The sequence below is a fragment of the Hyla sarda genome, chromosome 1, assembly GCF_029499605.1.
Source record: "Hyla sarda isolate aHylSar1 chromosome 1, aHylSar1.hap1, whole genome shotgun sequence".
Classification (NCBI taxonomy): Eukaryota; Metazoa; Chordata; class Amphibia; order Anura; family Hylidae; genus Hyla; species Hyla sarda.
Window position 1 is genome coordinate 269,567,439 of NC_079189.1, and position 21,056 is coordinate 269,588,494.

Here is a 21,056-nt window from a genome sequence, read left to right on the forward strand (position 1 = left end):
TCCCGTGTTTCAGCACAAGATGCCGAACTTATTGCCCTAACTGAAGCCTGCAGCATATCGGAAGGACCAACCGCCAACATTTACACGGACTCTGGGCATGGAGTGGAGCTGGATTAATATGGGCCTTGAGGGTGTACATGACTGCAAGTAGAACTCCCTATAAACATAGTAACATAGTTCATAAGGTTGAAGGTTGAAAAAAGACCAGAGTCCATCTAGTTCAACCTATATCCCTAATAAGTCCCTACTGAGTTGATCCAAGGGGAAGGCAAAACACCCTCATACTAGAGGTAAAAATTCCTTCCAGACTCCAAATATGGCAGTCAAAATAAATCTCTGGATCAACGTTCTGTCCCTATAAATCTAGCATACATAACCGGCGATGTTATTATTCTCTTGCTGGGGATCGCCCCTAGCAACGGACTACAAGGGCAGGATCTGCTCCCCCAGTATAAATGCACAACTGCATTTGGGGTTGAGCACCTCCAGCCATTCGAGACCATGTTTTGTTGTTGTTTATTATTCTCCAAGAATGCATCCAGACCCCTTTTGAACTCTTTTACAGAGTTCACCATGACCACCTCCTCAGGCAGAGAATTCCACAGTCTCACTGCTCTTACAGTAAAGAACCCCCGTCTATGCTGGTGTAGAAACCTTCTTTCCTCTAAACATAGAGGATGCCCCCTTGTTATAGATACAGTCCCCGGTATAAATAGATCATGGGAGAGATCACTGTACTGTCCCCTGATATATTTATACATAGTTATAAGGTCTCACCTAAGCCTTCTTTTTTCTAAACTAAATAAACCCAATTCTGATAATCTTTCTGGGTACTGTAGTCCTCCCATTCCCCGTATTACCCTGGTTGCCCGTCTTTGAACCCTCTCCAGCTCCACTATATCTTTCTTGTACACTGGTGCCCAGTACTGTACACAGTATTCTATGTGTGGTCTGACTAGTGATTTGCACAGCGGTATAATTATTTCCTTGTCGTGGGCATCTATGCCCCTATTGATGCACCCCATGATTTTATTTGCCTTGGCCGCAGCTGCACGACACTGGTCACTACAGCTAAATTTACTATTAACAAAGACCCCTAAGTCCTTTTCCATATCAGTCGTCCCAAGTGTTCTCCCATTTAATTTTTCCTCCCCATGTGCATTACCTTACATTTATCAGTGTTAAACCTCATCTGCCACTTCTCAGCCCAAACCTCCAATATATCCAGATCCATTTGTAACAGTGCACTGTCTTCTATAGTGTTTACCGCTTTACAGAGTTTAGTATCATCTGCAAAGATTGCTACTTTACTATTCAACCCCTCTACAAGGTCATTAATGAATATATTAAATAGAACAGGACGCAAGACTGATCCCTGTGGTACCCCACTAATAACAGTCACCGAATCAGAATAAGTACCATTAATACCCACCCTCTGTTTCCTATCACTGAGCCAGTTACTTACCCACTTGCACACATTCTCCCCCAGCCCAATCCTTCTCATTTTATGCACCAACCTTTTATGTGGCACCGTATCAAATGCTTTGGAAAAATCCAGATATACGACATCCAGTGAGAGTCCCTGGTCCAGTCTGGAGCTCACCTCCTCATAAAAACTGATCAGGTTTGTTTGACAGGACCGATCCCTCATAAAGCCATGCTGATATTGAGTCATACATTTATTTTTGTCAATATACTCCAAAATAGCATCTCTTAGAAAACCCTCAAACAATTTACATACAACGGAGGTTAAACTAACAGGTCTGTAATTCCCAGGGTCACCTTTTGTCCCCCCAGGATGGCACCACATCTGCCATGCGCCAGTCCTTGGGAACTGTCCCTGTTACTATAGAGTCCTTAAATATTAAAAATAGAGGTCTGTCTATTACAATTCTTAATTCCTTTAGAACTCGGGGGTGAATGCCATCTGGACCTGGTGATTTGTCTATTTTGATTTTTTGTAGGCGGCACCGTACTTCTTCCTGGGTTAGACAGGTGACCTGTACTGGGGAGTTTACCTAATCCCACTGTATTTCACCTGGCATTTCATTTTCCTCAGTGAACACAGTGGAGAAGAATTTGTTTAGTATATTTGCTTTTTCCTGATCCCCGTTTATAATTTCTTCCTCATCATTTTTTTAAGGGCCTACACTTTCATTTTTGACCTTTTTGCTATTTAAATAGTTAAAGAACATTTTGGGGTTAGTTTTACTCTCTTTGGCAATGAGTCTTTCTGTCTCTATTTTTGCGGCTTTTATCTGTATTTTACATATTTTAACTTTTTCTCTATAGCTTTTTAATGCTACTTCACTGCCCTCCTGTTTTAGTAGTTTAAATGATTATTTTTTTTGTCATTTATTGCCCCCTTAACATTTTTATTCATCCATATTGGTTTTCTTTTATTTCTGACCCTTTTATTCCCATAAGGTATATACATCTTACAGTGAGAATTTAACCCCTTAAGGACTCAGACAATTTTGGCCTTAAGGACTCAGACAATTTAATTTTTACGTTTTCATTTTTTCCTCCTCGCCTTCTAAAAATCATAACTCTTTTATATTTTCATCCACAGACTAGTATGAGGGCTTATTTTTTGCGTGACCAGTTGTCCTTTGTAATGACATCACTCATTATATCATAAAATGTATGGCGCAACCAAAAAACACTATTTTTGTGGGGAAATTAAAACGAAAAACGCAATTTTGCTAATTTTGGAAGGTTTTGTTTTCACGCAGTACAATTTATGGTAAAAATGACATGTGTTCTTTATTCTGAGGGTCAATACGATTAAAATGATACCCATTATTATATACTTTTATATTATTGTTGCGCTTAAAAAAAATCACAAACTTTTTAACCAAATTAGTATGTTTATAATCCCTTTATTTTGATGACCTATAACTTTTTTATTTTTCAGTATAAGCGGCGGTATGGGGGCTCATTTTATGCGCCATGATCTGTACTTTTTTTTGATACCACATTTGTATATAAAAAACTTTTAATACATTTTTTATAATTTTTTTTTTAATAAAATGTATTAAAAAAGTAGGAATTTTGGACTTTTTAAATTTTTTTTCGTTCTCACCGTTCACCGTACGGGATCATTAACATTTTATTTTAATAGTTCGGACATTTACGCACGCGGCGATACCAAATATGTCTATAAAAAATGTTTTTTACGCTTTTTGGGGGTAAAATAGGAAAAAACGGACGTTTTACTTTTTTATTGGGGGAGGGGATTTTTAACTTTTTTTTTACTTTTACTTTTACATTTTTTTACATTTTTTTTTACACTTGAATAGTCCCCATAGGGGACTATTCATAGCAATACCATGATTGCTAATACTGATCTGTTCTATGTATAGGACATAGAACAGATCAGTATTATCGGTCATCTCCTGCTCTGGTCTGCTCGATCACAGACCAGAGCAGGAGACGCTGGGAGCCGCACGGAGGAAGGTGAGGGGACCTCCGTGCGGCGTTATGAATGATCGGATCCCCGCAGCAGCGCTGCGGGCGATCCGATCGTTCATTTTAATCGCGAACTCCCGCAGATGCCGGGATCTGTATTGATCCCGGCACCTGAGGGGTTAATGACGGACGCCCGCGAGATCGCGGGCGTCGGCCATTGCCGGCGGGTCCCTGGCTGCGATTAGCAGCCGGGATCAGCCGCGCATGACACGGGCATCGCTCCGATGCCCGCGGTTATGCTTAGGACGTAAATGTACGTCCTGGTGCGTTAAGTACCACCTCACCAGGACGTACATTTACGTCCTGCGTCCTTAAGGGGTTAAAGGGTAGCTCCCACCATCCTCTTTTTTTTTTCTGTCCCTGCCTATTGCCCATCTATCCCTAACCCCCTCCCTGCCTTTATTTTTTTTTTATTATCTTAAAAATTGCATTTTGTCTGCCTGGTAGTGTGCTCACTACCAGGCAGACTTCCCCAGCAGGCACCACGTCACTGATGCCTGCTGGGGGCCGAATTCCGCCCTTAGTTCTCCTGACAGGGTGCCTCCAGCTGTTTCACCACTACAACTCCCAGCATGCCCTGACATCTATTTGCTGTCAGGGCATGCTGGGAGTTGTAGTGGTGAAACAATTGGAGGCACCCTGTGTTGGAAGACACCCAGCCCCTTACCAATATCGCAACTCCCCCCCCCCTCACCTGTGCCGGACCATGAGCGGGGGTCCGTAGCATGCAACAAGCGTGTGCCCAGCTTCCTGTCATGCCCGTACACTCTGGAAACTGTCTCTATGTTTCTGGAGGATTGAAAGTCCTCCGGAACCATAGAGAGAGTTACCAGAGTGTAGGTGCATGACAGGAAGCTGGGCACATGCTTGTTACTCAGTGTGTGATGGGCCCTCCTGTAAATGGCGCCCCCCTCTCCGTATAACGCGCTCCCCCCGGTAATGACAGGACACAGCTGCGAGGAGCAGTGAGGAGGCGGCGTATCCCCACTGGAGCTGTGGCTGTAAGGAGAGGTAAGAGCCACGTGCCTCCCTGCTGCAGGGAGAATATGCAGCAGGGAGGCAGCCAGTGTGTGAGTCCGGGGAGCCAATGCGCAGCCATGGATTTCACTGTGCTCACTCTCGCCTGTTTGATTGACAGGCGGGAGCGAGCACCGCAGTGACTGAATTTCGACTCATTTGCCAGGCTCAAATGAGGCGAAATGCTGTAGTCACGTCACTGCCGAATGCATTCGGACACTAGGAGGGTGACCCCTAGTGGCTGAATTTAAAAGTGATTTTAAACTGGTTTAAAATAACTTTTTTTAATTAAACTATATTAAAGATATGTTGTAGTACTTAAGTACTACAACATATCAATTTTTTGATTTCATAACAGTGCCCATTTAAGATATTCCTAAAAGTCTCCCATTTAGTGTCAGTATTAATATTTTTGAGGACACTATCCCATTTTATATTGTTAATGGCTTCTCTCAGTTGATCGAGCTTTGCCTTCCCAAAGTTCATTGTTTTTGCGGCCCTCGAGAGATTCCTTTTATGAAGAACAAGTGTCAGGATCCGGACTGGTATGCGGGGAGGGCACGGGTGGTGGATCCACTGTGTCAGTGAGGTGATGGCGTGGGCCGTACCAGCGGAACGGAATCTAAGAGGTTGCTGATTTTCACCAGAGCCCGCCGCAAAGCGGGATGGACTTGCAGGTAACCCCCAGGTCGTTCCACCCGATAGCGACTCAACCTCACTGACTGCTGAGTCAGGCGCGGTACAGAAGGACTAGGCAAAAGGCAAGGTCAGATGTAGCAGAAGGTCAGGGCAGGCAGCAACGGTTTGTAGTCAGGGGCAACGGCAAGGTTCTGGAAACACAGGCAATGGAACACACAGAAACGCTTTCACAGGGCACAAGGCAACAAGATCCGGCAAGGACAGGAAGGGGAAGTGGGTTTATATAATGTAGGGAGTGCTTGGAACTAATTGGGCCAGGCACCAATTAATGGTGCACTGGCCCTTTAAATCTGAGAGACCCGGCGCGCGCGCCCTAGAGAGAGGGGCCGCGCGCGCCGGGACTGAGCAGGAGGACGGGGCAGGTGAGAGACACGGGGCGCGATCCGAGAGCGGGCACGTCCCATACTTCGGATCGCGTCCCCTCCGGTGACATGGAAGCAGCGCTCGCGTTCAGCGGTGCCGACCGGAGCGCTGCATACAGAGGCACGCCGCGAGAACTCCGGGGAAGCAGCGGGACCTGGAGCGCTCGGCATGACAGTACCCCCCCCCCCCCTTGAGTCTCCCCCTCTTTTTGGAGCCCAGGAACCTATGGATGAGCTCCTTGTCGAGGATATTGTCCTCAGGCTCCCAAGACCTCTCTTCGGCCACAATTCTCCCAGTCAACAAGAATTTTTTTTTTTACCTCTGACAACCTTGGAGGCGAGGATTTCTTTTACCGAGAAGATGTCAGAGGACCCAGTGACAGGAGCAGGAACGGTGACCTTTGGGGAAAAGCGGTTAAGAATAAGAGGTTTGAGATGGGATACATGAAAGGAGTTAGGAATACGAAGAGAAAAAGGAAGATGGAGCTTGTAGGAGACAGGGTTGATTTGACTTTTGACTCTAAATGGCCCGAGGTAACGAGGACCCAGCTTGTAGCTAGGGACACGAAACCGGATATATTTGGCAGAGAGCCACACTTTGTCAACAGGGGCAAAGACAGGAGGAGTTCTTCTCTTCTTATCTGCATGTTTCTTCATGCGAGAAGAGGCCAGTGAGAGTGCACTGGCCCTTTAAATCTGAGAGACCCGGCGCGCGCGCGCCCTAGAGAGCGGGGCCGCGCGCGCCGGGACTGAGCAGGAGGACGGGGCAGGTGAGAGACACGGGGCGCGATCCGAGAGCGGGCACGTCTTGTACCTCGGATCGCGTCCCCTTCGGTGACATGAAAACAGCGCTCGCAGTCAGCGGTGCCGACCAGAGCGCTGCATACAGAGGTACGCCGCGAGCACTACGGGGAAGCAGCGGGACCCGGAGCGCTCGGCGTGACAGTACCCCCCCCCCCCCCCCTTGAGTCTCCCCCTCTTTTTGGAGCCCAGGAACCCATGGATGAGCTCCTTGTCGAGGATATTGTCCTCAGGCTCCCAAGACCTCTCTTCGGCCACAATTCTCCCAGTCAACAAGAATTTTTTTTTTACCTCTGACGACCTTGAAGGCGAGGATTTCTTTTACCGAGAAGATGTCAGAGGACCCAGTGACAGGAGCAGGAACGGTGACCTTTGGGGAAAAGCGGTTAAGAATAAGAGGTTTGAGAAGGGATACATGAAAGGAGTTAGGAATACGAAGAGAAGAAGGAAGATGGAGCTTGTAGGAGACAGGGTTGATTTGACTTTTGACTCTAAATGGCCCGAGGTAACGAGGACCCAGCTTGTAGCTAGGGACACGAAACCAAATATATTTGGCAGAGAGCCACACTTTGTCACCAGGGGCAAAGACAGGAGGAGTTCTTCTCTTCCTATCCGTATGTATCTTCATGCGAGAAGAGGCCAGTAAGAGCGACTTTTGAGTCTCTTTCCAGATAGTGGAGAAGTCCAGGGTCAATTCATCTACGGCAGAAACTCCAGATGAAGTGGGGATGGGGAGGGGGGGGGGAAGCAGGTGACGGCCGTACACCACAAAGAACGGAGACTTGACGGATGACTCAGAGTTTTTGAAATTGTACGAGAATTCAGCCCAGGGTAACAGGTCGACCCAATCATTTTGGCGGGAGGAGACAAAATGTCGCAAGGTAGTCACCAAGGATCTGGTTCACTCTCTCCACTTGTCCATTGGACTGCAGGTGGTAGGAGGACGAGAAATGTAATTTGATTTTTAATTGATTACAGAGAGCTCTCCAAAATTTAGACACAAATTGAACGCCTCTATCCGAGACGATATGCGTGGGAAGCCCGTGAAGACGAAAGATCTGCAGAAAAAATTGGCACAGAAGGAAGGCCTGAAAGCGGAATAAAGGGAGCCGTTTTGGAAAAACGATCAACGACCACCCAGATGACAGTGTTGCCATGGGATACAGGAAGATCAGTGATGAAGTCCATGGCTATGTGGGACCAAGGCTGTTCAGGCACCGGCAGCAGATGGAGAAGACCTGAAGGTTTCTGACGAGGGGTCTTGTCACGTGCACATACTGTACAGGCTCGTACGAAATCGGTCACATCCTTTTCCAAGGAGGACAACCAATAGTGTCTGGCAATCAACTGTAAAGTCTTTTTTATTCCAGCGTGACCAGCCAGAACGGAGAAATGGCCCCATTTGAGGATCCGGAGGCAAAGACGGGGAGGAACATAAGTCTTTCCTGGAGGCACAGGTACCAGAGAAGCACGAGCAGAAGAGATCAGACACTCAGGGGGAATGATGTGCTGAGGAATTGTCTCGGCTTCAGAGGCATCGGTGGTACGAGATAGAGCATCAGCTCTGACATTCTTGTCTGCGGGACGAAAATGAATCTGAAAGTTGAAACGGGCAAAAAACAACGACCACCTAGCCTGGCGAGGATTTAGCCGCTGGGCGGATTGGAGATAAAACAGATTTTTGTGATCTGTATAGAGGGTGATGGGATGAAGGGATCCTTCCAGAAGATGTCTCCACTCCTCAGGAGCCAACTTAATCGCCAATAGTTCACGGTCTCCGATGGAATCGTTTTTTTCTGGAGGAGAAAAGGTTTTGGAGAAAAATCCGCAAGTGACATTTTTTCCTTTAGCGGATTTTTGTAGGAGAACAGCTCCGGCTCCAGCAAAGGAGGCGTCAACCTCGAGGAAGAAGGGCTTCTGAGGATCTGGTCTGGACAAGACTGAAGCAGAGGAGAATGCGGCTTTGAGGTGGTTAAAGGCTTCCTCCGCCTGTGGCGGCCAGGATTTCGGATTAGCATTTTTCTTAGTCAGTGCTACAATAGGAGCAACGATGGTGGAGAAGTGGGGAATGAATTGATGATAATAATTTGCAAATCCGAGAAATCTTTGGATTGCTCGCAGGCCAGTGGGACGAGGCCAAACCATTACCGCAGAAAGTTTATCAGGGTCCATTTGAAGACCTTGTCCGGACACAATGGGGGACATTTACTAATCTAGTCTATTCTGGGTATGCTTATAGAGCAGCGTATGTGGTAGTCTCCTGTCTATTGTGCTCCTAATTTATCAAAGGTCTCACAGCCCTTGATAAATTCTGTGCTCAGACTTCAGGGTCTGACAACATGGTCTGACATTTCAGCGTATTTTGGGCAGATGCGACTTGTCGCACAAAAGTTGCACTTGATAAATTCAGCACCAATGCATTTTCCAATGCATTTCTGTCTAAAATAGACTTGCATGCATCATGTTCTAAAAATCCTCTACAGCAAAAGTCGCAGAAAAGTCGCACATATTTAGACTGCGACTTTCTGTGCGACAAATTTAGACAGGAAAAACCAGTCTAAATCCTTTGATAAATCTCCCCCAATGTATCCCAAGAAAGGAAGACTGCTGCGTTCGAATATACACTTCTCAATTTTGGCATAAAGTTGATTTTGGCGTAGTCACTGGAGCACTTGACGAACATGAAGGCGATGTTCCTCTAGGTTGGAGGAAAAAATGAGGATGACGTCAAGATAGACTACCACACATGAGTACAGCATATCCCGAAAAATCTCATTAACAAAGTCCTGAAAGACTGCTGGGGCGTTGCATAGACCAAAGGGCATGACTAGGTTTTCAAAGAGACCATCTCTGGTATTGAAGGCGGTCTTCCATTCATCGTTGAGGTTACATGCGCCCCTTAGATAAAGTTTGGTGTAAATCTTAGCACCTCGCAGTCGGTCGAAGAGTTCGGAGATGAGAGGCAGAGGATAGCGATTTTTTATGGTAATTTTATTGAGACCGCGGTAATCAATACAAGGGCGGAGAGATCCATCTTTTTTAGCAACAAAGAAAAATCCAGCTCCAGCTGGAGAAGAAGATTTCCGGATAAAACCTCTTTTGAGGTTTTCTTGTATGTACTCAGACATAGCTTGTGTTTCCGGGGCAGAAAGTGGGTAAATCCTACCACGGGGCGGTGTGGTACCAGGAAGCAGGTCGATAGGGCAGTCATAGGGTCTATGTGGAGGTAAGACCTCTGCTTGCTTTTTACAAAAGAGGTCCGCAAAGTCCTGATAGGCCTTAGGAAGACCTGCCAATGGAGTAGCCATGGAGACCTGGCAGGAAGAAACTGGGTGAAGACATCGCTTGTGGCAAGAAGATCCCCAACTCTTAATGTCCCCGGTGACCCAGTCGAGGCTAGGCGAATGACGTTGGAGCCAGGGCAAGCCCAGAAGAATTTCAGAAGTGCAGATGGGTAGCACAAAAATTCAATATGTTCATGGTGGAGAACTCCAACACTCATGAGTAGCGGTAGAGTGCGGTAACGCATGGTGCAGACCAGTCTCTCTCCATTAACGGATGAAATGAAGAGAGGTTTGACAATACCGGTAACTGGAATGTTGAATCTGTTTTACTAGGGAGGCTTCAATGAAACTTCCTGCTGAACCCAAGAAGGCCATAGCGGAGAAGGAAATAGCATTAGCGGGTATAGCAATCCGCACAGGTAAAATCAATCGTGGAGAGGAAGAATTTACATCTAGCAACGACTCTCCTACATTAACTAGGATAGTGGGTGCGTTTCTCAGATGCGGAGGACGAATAGGACAGTCTTTTAGGAAATGTTCGGTGCTTGCACAATATAGGCACAGGTTTTCATTCCTACGGCGAGTCCTCTCTTGTTGGGTCAGGCGAGACCGATCCACTTGCATAGCCTCCTCGGCAGGAGGCACTGGAACAGATTGCAAAGGACGTTGGAAGAGAGGAGCCTGGGAGGGAAACCGCCTGGTGTGAACAAGATCCTTTTCCTGACGAAGCTCCTGGTGTCTTTCCGTGAAACGCATGTCGATGTGGGTGGCAGGTTAGCAGGAATTTCTCGTGCGGCCAGGACATCTTTAATGTGACTGGATAAGCCTTTCTTGAAGGTCGCGCAGAGGGCCTCATTTTTCCAGGATAGCTCAGAGGCGAGGGTGCGGAAGCCCGGGCTGGCTCCTCAAAGACACTACGTACTTCTGAGAAGAAGGACTGGATAGTAGCAGTGGCAGGATCGTTGCGGTCCCAAAGAGGTGTGACCCATGACAAGGCCTTTCCAGACAGCAGGCTGACCACGAACGCCACCTTAGACCGTTCTGTAGGAAATTGGTCTGACATCATCTCCAGGTGTAGGGAACACTGGGACAGGAATCCACGGCACTGTTTAGAGTCCCCATCAAACTTTTCTGGTAGAGACAGGCAGAATCTGGGAGCAGCCACTCGCTGCGGAGGAGATGCAGGAGCTGGCGGAGGAGATGGTTGCTGTGGTTGCGGCAGAAGCTGTTGCAGCATAGCGGTCAACTGAGTCAAGTATAAATCATTGGTACGGCCTTACCTGGAATATGCTGTTCAGTTTTAGGCACCTGTCCATAAAAGGGACACTGCGGAGTTGGAAAGGGTGCAGAGACGCGCGACTAAACTAATATGGGGCATGGAACATCTTAGCTATGAGGAGCGATTAAAGGAGTTACAATTGTTTAGTCTTGAGAAGAGACGTTTAAGGGGGGATATGATAAACGTATATAAGTATATTAATGGCCCATACAAAAAATATGGAGAAAAACTGTTCCAGGTTAAACCCCCCCAAAGGACGAGGGGGCACTCCCTCCGTCTGGAGAAGAAAAAGTTTAGTCTCAAGGGGCGACACACCTTCTTTACCGTGAGGACTGTGATTTTATGGAACGGTCTACCTCAGGAACTGGTCACAGCAGGAACAATTAACAGCTTTAAAACAGGATTAGATACATTCCTGGAACAAAATAACATTAATGCCTATGAAGAAATATAAAATCTCATCCCTTCCCCAATATCGCGCCACACCCCTACCCCTTAATTCCCTGGTTGAACTTGATGGACATATGTCTTTTTTCGACCGTACTAACTATGTAACTATGTAACTATGTAACTGTTGTCCTTGTAGCGCGATCTGCTGTGATTGCTGGGCGACCACGGAGGTTAGGTCAGCGACACTGGGCAGCGGGACCTCTGCGGGATCCATGTCAGGATCCGGACTGGTGTGCGGGGAGGACACGGGTGGTGGATCCTCTGTGTCAGTGAGGTGATGGCGTGGGCCCCGAACCAGGGGAACGGAATCTAAGAGGTTACTGGTTTTCACCAGAGCCTGCCGCAAAGCGGGATGGACTTGCTGCGGCAGGTAACCCCCAGGTCGTTTCACCCGATAGCGACTCAACCTCACTGACTGCTGAGTCAGGTGCGGTACAGAAGGACTAGGAAAAAGGCAAGGTCAGACGTAGCAGAAAGTCAGGGCAGGCAGCAACGGTTCGTAGTCAGGGGCAACTGCAAGGGTCTGGAAGCACAGGCGATGGAACACATAGAAACGCTTTCACAGTGCACAAGGCAACAAGATCCGGCAAGGACAGGAAGGGGAAGTGAGTTTATATAGTGTAGGGAGTGCTTGGAACTAATTGGGCCAGGCACCAATTAATGGTGTACTGGCCCTTTAAATCTGAGAGACCCGGCGCGCGTGTGCCCTAGAGAGCGGGGCCGCGCGCGTCAGGACTGAGCAGGAGGACGGGGCAGGTGAGAGACACGGGGCGCGATCCGAGAGCGGGCACGTCCCGGAGCGCTGCATACAGAGGCACGCCGCGAGCGCTCCGGGGAAGCAGCAGGACCCGGAGCGCTCAGCGTGACAACAAGTTATAATTTATTATATTATGATCACTATTTCCTGGGTGTCCTTCTACCTGCACATTAGTTACTCTATCAGGTCTGTTGGTTAATATTAACCCCCTTATGGACTCAGGGTTTTTCCGTTTTTGCACTTTCGTTTTTTCCTCCTTACCTTTTAAAAATCATAATCCTTTCAATTTTTCACCTAAAAATCCATATTATGGCTTATTTTTTGCATCACCAATTCTACTTTGCAGTGACATTAGTCATTTTACCCAAAAATGCACGGCAAAACGGGAAAAAAAAATTATTGTGCGACAAAATCAAAGAAAAAACGCCATTTTGTAACTTTTGGGGGCTTCCGTTTCTACGCAGTGCATATATCGGTATAAATTACACCTTATCATTATTCTGTAGGTCCATACGGTTAAAATGATACCCTACTTATATAGGTTTGATTTTGTCGCACTTCTGGAAAAAATCATAACTACATGCAGGAAAATTTATATGTTTAAAAATGTCATCTTCTGACCCCTATAACTTTTTTTTATTTTTCCACGTACAGGGCGATATGAGGGCTCATTTTTTGCGCCGTGATCTGAAGTTTTTATCAGTATGATTTTTGTTTTGATCGGACTTTTTGATCACTTTTTATTCATTTTTTAATGGTATAAAAAGTGACCAAAAATTTGCTTTTTTTTGACTTTGGAATTTTTTTTGCGCGTACGCCATTGACCGTGCGGTTTCATTAATTATATATTGTTATAGTTTGGACATTTACGCACGCGGCGATACCACATATGTTTATTTTATTTTTTTTACACTGTTTTATTTTTTTTATGGGAAAAGGGGTGATTCAAACTTTTATTAGGGAAGGGGTAAAATGACCTTTATTAACACATTTTTTTAAACTTTTTTTTGCAGTGTTATAACACTGCACACACTGATCTCTTGCACAGATCACTGGCGTGTATTAACACGCCTGTGATCAGTGTTATCGGCGCTTGACTGCTCCTGCTTGTATCTCAGGCACGGAGCAGTCATTCGCCGATCGGACACCGAGGAGGCAGGTAAGGGCCCTCCCGGTGTCCTGTAAGCTGTTCGGGACGCCGCGATTTCACCGCGGCGGTCCCGAACAGCCCGATCACTTTTACTTTCACTTTAGAAGCGGCGGTCAGCTTTGACCGCCGCTTCTAAAGGGTTAATACCGCACATCGCCGCGATCGGCGATGTGTGGTATTAGCCGCGGGTCCCGGCCGTTGATGAGTGCCGGGATCGACGCGATATGATGCGGGATCGCAGCGCGATCCCGCTTCATATCATGGTAGCCGGCGCAGGACGTAAATATACGTCCTGCGTCGTTAAGGGGTTAAATCTAGTAGGGTGCCCCCTCTGGTCGGGTTCTGTACCATTTGGGACAGATAATTGTCTTTAGCTATGGTCAGAAACCTGTTTCTGAGATTCACAGGTCTCAGTCTCCAAGTTTATATCAGGATAGTTAAAGTCCCCCATTATTATCACCTCATTTTGATTTGCTGCCTTGTTTGTTTGCTTCAGAAGTTGATCTTATGCCTCATCCATTATGTTTGGTGGTTTATAACAAACCCCTACCCGAATTTTTTTTATTTTTATCTCCATATATTTCTACCCATAATGACTCCACATTATCGTTTCCCTCCCATATATCCTCCCACAGTGCGTCCTTAAGACTGTACTTTACATAAAGACTAACTCCTCCCCCTTTCTGTTTTGTCCGATCCTTCCTGAATAGACTATATCCCTGTATGTTGACCGCCCAGTCACAGCTATCGTCCAACCAAGGCTCTGTTATACCCATTATGTCATAATTTGACTTTAATCTGACATTAGTCATCATGCAATGCAATGGTGTATGATTTTTCATCCTATGAAGCCTATCCCTATTAACTATTCTAACCCCTCCCTCCGCTCCACCACCAGGTATATTACTAAGACCACCCCCTCTGTATCTACACCAGGGGTCTCAAACTCAAATTATCTGGGGGCCACTGGAGGTAGCAGCTGGGTGAGGCTGGTTCGCATGCGCCCATTACATATAATGCCCTCATCATACACCCCTCATCATCCACCAGCAACACTCTCCACCAGCAGTAGCATCCCTATCATCCACCAGCAACCCCAACATTCCCCCTACCCCGTGTGGTAATAGCATGAGCTGACGGATGATGTGGGGGTGCTACTTCTGGGGGTTCCCCAAATTAGGTAGGCAGCAGGTTCCCCACATAAGTTAGGCACGCCGCCATACAGAGGCACGCCGCGAGCGCTCCGGGGAAGCAGCAGGACCCGGAGCGCTCAGCATGACAACAAGTTATAATTTATTATATTATGATCACTATTTCCTAGGTGTCCTTCTACCTGCACATTAGTTACTCTATCAGGTCTGTTGGTTAATATTAACCCCCTTATGGACTCAGGGTTTTTCCGTTTTTGCACTTTCGTTTTTTCCTCCTTACCTTTTAAAAATCATAATCCTTTCAATTTTCCACCTAAAAATCCATATTATGGCTTATTTTTTGCATCACCAATTCTACTTTGCAGTGACATTAGTCATTTTACCCAAAAATGCACGGCGAAACGGGAAAAAAAAATCTCACCGCGGCGGTCCCGAACAGCCCGATCACTTTTACTTTCACTTTAGAAGCGGCGGTCAGCTTTGACCGCCGCTTCTAAAGGGTTAATACCGCACATCGCCGCGATCGGCGATGTGTGGTATTAGCCGCGGGTCCCGGCCGTTGATGAGTGCCGGGATCGACGCGATATGATGCGGGATCGCAGCGCGATCCCGCTTCATATCGTGGTAGCCGGCGCATGACGTAAATATACGTCCTGCGTCGTTAAGGGGTTAAATCTAGTAGGGTGCCCCCTCTGGTCGGGTTCTGTACCATTTGGGACAGATAATTGTCTTTAGCTATGGTCAGAAACCTGTTTCTGAGATTCACAGGTCTCAGTCTCCAAGTTTATATCAGGATAGTTAAAGTCCCCCATTATTATCACCTCATTTTGATTTGCTGCCTTGTTTATTTGCTTCAGAAGTTGATCTTATGCCTCATCCATTATGTTTGGTGGTTTATAACAAACCCCTACCCGAATTTTTTTTATTTTTATCTCCATATATTTCTACCCATAATGACTCCACATTATCGTTTCCCTCCCATATATCCTCCCACAGTGCGTCCTTAAGACTGTACTTTACATAAAGACTAACTCCTCCCCCTTTCTGTTTTGTCCGATCCTTCCTGAATAGACTATATCCCTGTATGTTGACCGCCCAGTCACTGGGCTACTTCTGGGGGGTGCTACTTCTGGGGGTTCCCCAAATTAGGTAGGCAGCAGGTTCCCCACATAAGTTAGGCAGCAGGTTCCCCACATTAGGTAGTAGCAGGTTCCCAACATTAGGTAGGCAGCAGGTTCCCCCACATTAGGTAGGCAGCAGGTTCCCCACATTAGGTAGGCAGCAGGTTCCCAACATTAGGTAGCAACAGGTTCCCCACATTAGGTGGCAACAGGTTCCCCACATTAGGTAGGCAGCAGGTTCCCCACATTAGGTAGTAGCAGTTTCCCCACATTAGGTAGAAGCAGGTTCCCCACATTAGGTAGAAGCAGGTTTCCCACATTAGGTAGTAGCAGGTTCCCCACATTAGGTAGCAGCAGGTTCCCCACATTAGGTAGCAGCAGGTTCCCCACATTAGGTAGTAGCAGCCTAACCACTTTAGGTAGTAGCAGGTTCCCCAAATTAGGTAGTAGCAGGTTCCCCACATTAGGTAGCATTTCCGATTACCCCCCGACTCACACACACACACACACACACACACACAGACACACACAGACAGACACCCACACATGCACACACACATAGACAGACACACACAAACACACATAGACAGACACACACAAACACATGCACACACACATAGACAGACAGACACATACACATGCACACACATAGACAGACACACACACACATGCACACACACATAGACAGACAGACACACACACATGCACGCACACATTGATAGACAGACACATACACACATAGACAAACACCCACACATGCACACACACATAGACAGACAGACACCCACACATGCACACACACACATAGACAGACACACACACACATGCACACACACATAGACAGACAGACACATACACATGCACACATACATAGACACACACACATAGACAGACAGACACACACGCAGACAGACAGACACACACACAAGCAGACAGACAGACACCCACGCATGCACACAAACAGACAGACAGACACACACATGCACACACACATAAACAGGCAGACACATGCACGCACACACAGACAGACACATACACATGCACACACACATAGACAGACAGACACATACACACATAGACAAACACACACACATGCACACACACATAGACAGACAGACACCCACACATGCACACACACACATAGGCAGACTCACACATGCACACACACATAGACAGACAGAAACATACACATGCACACATACATAGACACACACTCATAGATAGACAGACACACACACACGCAGACAGACAGACACCCACATATGCACGCACACATGGACAGACAGACACACACACACACACACATAGACAACCTTACCTGCCCTGCACTGCACCTCTCCTCTCCGGAGTAGTGAAGAAAACTGTGTCTTGAAGCATTCTGTGTCCCAAATAGCTGAGGAAATTGCTGAATCACTGTGCTGAGTGCTGAGACACTGTGATTGGTTGATGGGGGGGGGGGGCGTGTGCATTCTCTGCTCTGCTCAGGACACAGAACTGCTTCAAGACACAGTTTTCTTCACTACATACCTGGCATGGGCCACAAACTTTCGTTCTGCGGCCCGCAAATGGCCGTGGGCCGGGAGTTTGAGACCCCTGATCTACACTATCTTCACCCTGTATGTTGTAGGTTCCCTCCCCCAGTCCTTAGTTTAAACACTCCTCCACCCTTCTAGCCAACTTCTCCCCAAGCACTATTGCACCCTCACCATTGAGGTGCAGCCCGTCCCTACGGTAGAGCCGGTAACCGACAGTGAAGTCGGCCCAGATCTCCATGAACCCAAACCCCTCCTTCCTACACCAGCTTCTGAGCCACTTGTTTATCTCCCTGATCTCCTGCTGCCTCTCTGGTGTGGCTCGTGGTATAGGTAATATTTCAGAAAATTATTACCTTGGAGGTGCTTGCGTTAAGCTTGCAGCCTAAGTCCCTGAAATCATTTTTAAGGACACTACACCTACCTCTTACTTTGTCATTGGTGCCAATATGTACCATGACTGCTGGATCCTCTCCAGCCCCACCCAGCAACCTGTCAACCCGATCCGCGATGTGCCGAACTCGAGTGCCAGGAAGACAACACACTGTTCGGCGATCCCAGTCTTTGTGACAGATTGCCCTGTCTGTCCCCCTAATAATTGAGTCCCCCACTACCAGTACCTGTCTGGCCTGCCCTGCACTCCTCCCTCCCTCCTTACTGGAGCAGACACTCCCCTGGTGGCCAGAGGCTGTATCTTGCTGCAGTACTGCTTGCTCTGAAATGGCATCCCCCTCATCTGCCAACCGGGCAAACTTGTTGGGGTGTAACAGTTCAGGACTAGACTCCCTGACACTTTTCCCTCTACCGCATTTTCTTACTGTAACCCAGCTAGCTGCCTGACTGTCCTTCACCTCCGTCCCACTATCCTCCCCCACCTCTACCCCAGAGAGTACTTGCTCAGTGAGCAGGAGACTCCTTTTCAAGTTGTCAATGCTTCTCAGTGTTGCCAGTCGCTCCTCTAGATCCAGGATCTGGGCTTCCAAATGAGCAACTCGCACACATCTCTCACAACAATATGTACCCTCAAACTCCTATTCAAGGATTGCATACATTGTGTAAGATGTGCACTGGACTGCATTTTCCAACATGGAGGCCATACTAGATTTGGGGATTGCAAGTATTAATAGTATAAATATATATATATATATATATATATATATATATTTCAATTAAACTCCCAGAATTTAAAGTCCCTTAAATTTTAAGTCCCTCTCACTTTTAAACGTACTCACTGTCACACTCTTGTATACAGACACACAATCACTAGCTCAGACAATCGCTAGATATACTTGGTTTTATAGTTACCAAACCGCACGTCTCTCTTCAAAGCCTGGAAGTGAATGCAAGGAACTTTGAAACTGTCAGGACCCTGATTGAAGTCTTAAAATTGACTGAACAAGTGGCAATCATCAAAGTCAAGGCGCATGGAAGATTAGACTCTGAAGAAGCTGAAGGAAATTTCTTGGTAGACCAGGCAGCTAAAGAAACTTCAATACTGCCCCTTGCTTGAGAGGAATCAGGGGTATACGTAGTGACAAGAAGACAGAAGAACAGATCAGAAGAACCAGAAGAGGAAAAGGAGACACTGAAACAGTTCCAGACTGTTTTAGAGAAAAAACCGCAAGTGACGTTTTTTCCTTTAGCATTTTTCTGAAGAAGAACCGCCCCGGCTCCTACTGAAGAGGCATCCACCTCGAGGAAGAATGGCTTCAGTGGATCAGGCCTAGTCAAGACTGGTGCGCAGGCGAAGGCGGCCTTAAGGCGAGAAAAAGCTTCTTCCGCTTGGGGAGGCCAGGGTCTCGGATTCGCATCTTTCTTGGTCAGAGCCACAATGGGAGCCACGATGGTGGAGAAGTGGGGGATAAACTGAAGGTAGTAATTAGCGAATCCGAGGAAGCGCTGGATAGAGCGAAGTCCAGAGGGGCGTGGCCAATCCAAGACTGCGGAGAGCTTATCGGGGTCCATTTGAAGGCCCTGTCCTGAGACCAGATATCCTAGGAAAGGAAGACAGGTACGTTCAAAGAGGCATTTTTCAATTTTGGCGTAGAGATGGTTAACTCGGAGGCACTGGAGCACTTGGCGAACATGGAGGCGGTGTTCCTCTAGGTTGGAGGAGAAGATTAGAATGTCATCGAGATAGACCACCACGCAAGTATACAACAAGTCCTGGAAGATCTTATTGACAAAGTCTTGGAAGACTGCAGGGGCGTTGCAAAGACCGAATGGCATGACCAGGTATTCGAAGTGACCATCTCTAGTGTTAAAAGCAGTTTTCCACTCATCTCCTTCACGAATTCTGAAGAGATGATACATGCCCCTGAGGTCAAGCTTGGTAAAAATCTTTGCTTTGCGCAGCCGGTCAAAGAGTTCCGAGATGAGTGGCAGAGGGTAGCGGTTCTTTATAGTGATCTTATTGAGGCCGCGGTAGTCAATACAAGGGCGTAGAGATCCATCCTTCTTGGCAACAAAGAAGAATCCTGCTCCAGCAGGAGAAGAAGACTTCCTGATGAAACCTTTTTTGAGATTCTCCTGAATATATTCCGACATGGCCTCACTTTTCCGGAGCAGAGAGAGGGTAAATCCTGCCACGGGGCGGCGTGGTCCCAGGGAGCAAGTCAATAGGGCAGTCGTAGGGCCTATGTGGTGGTAAGACCACTGCCTGTTTTTTGCAAAAGACGTCAGAAAAGTCTTGATAGGCCTTTGGAAGGCCGAGCAAAGGAGAAGCAATAGAGACTTGGCTGGTGGGAAGCGACTTAAGGCAGCGTGAGTGGCAGAAAGAGCCCCAGGATTTTATGTCCCCCGTGGTCCAGTCGAGGGTAGGAGAATGCTGCTGGAGCCAGGGTAAGCCAAGAAGGATGTCTGAGGTGCAGTTAGGCAGGACAAAGAACTCAATCCTTTCTTGATGGAGAACCCCCACGGTCATGCGTACAGGGGCCGTGCGGTAACGCACGGTAGAATTCAGGTGTTCTCCATTAACAGAGGAAATGTAGAAGGGCTTGACTAGACGGATAACAGGGATGTTAAACCGGTTGATGAAGGAGGCTTTTATGAAGTTTCCTGTTGAACCAGAGTCCAAGAATGCCTCCGCAGAGAAGGAGGCTTTATCAGCTGGAGAAATCCGCACTGGAATAGTCAGGCGTGGAGAGGAAGAATTTACACCCAGTGACGCCTCTCCCACGATCACTAGGTGCGAGCGTTTCCCTGACGCTGAGGACAAAGAGGACAATCCTTTAGGAAATGTTCTGAGCTCGCACAGTATAGGCAAAAGTTCTCGTTCCTCCGGCGAGTCCTCTCTTGCTAGATTAGGCGAGACCGGTCCACTTGCATGGCCTTCTCAACGGGAGGCACAGTAACAGACTGCAACGGATGCTGGAAGAGAGGAGCCAGGCGCTGGTATCGCCTGGTGCGAACGAGATCTTTCTCCTGACGGAGCTCCTGACGTCTCTCAATGTAGCGCATATCAATGCGGGTAGCCAGGTGGATTAGTTCAGTCAGGGAGGAGGGTATCTCTCGTGCGGCCAGACAATCCTTAATATGGCTGGATAAACCTTTTTTAAAGGTCGCGCAGAGAGCCTCATTGTTCCAGGCCAACTCAGAGGCCAAAGTCCGGAATTGTATGGCGTATTCGCCCATGGTAGAGTCTCCTTGGACAAGGTTCAGTAAGGCAGTTTCCGCGGATGAGGCACCGGCAGGTTCCTCAAAGACACTGCGGACTTCAGAAAAAAAGGACTGGACTGAGGCAGTGGCAGGATCGTTGCGGTCCCAAACGGCGTGGCCCAGGCCAAGGCCTTCCCAGAAAGTAGACTGACGACGAATGCCACCTTAGACCGTTCAGTGGGGAATTGGTCTGACAACATCTCCAAGTGCAGGGAGCATTGGGACAGGAATCCCCGGCAATTTTTAGATTCCCCGTCAAACTTATCTGGGAGAGACAGGCGGACTCTAGCAGAAGAAGCAACAGCTCGGAGAGGAGGAGATGCTG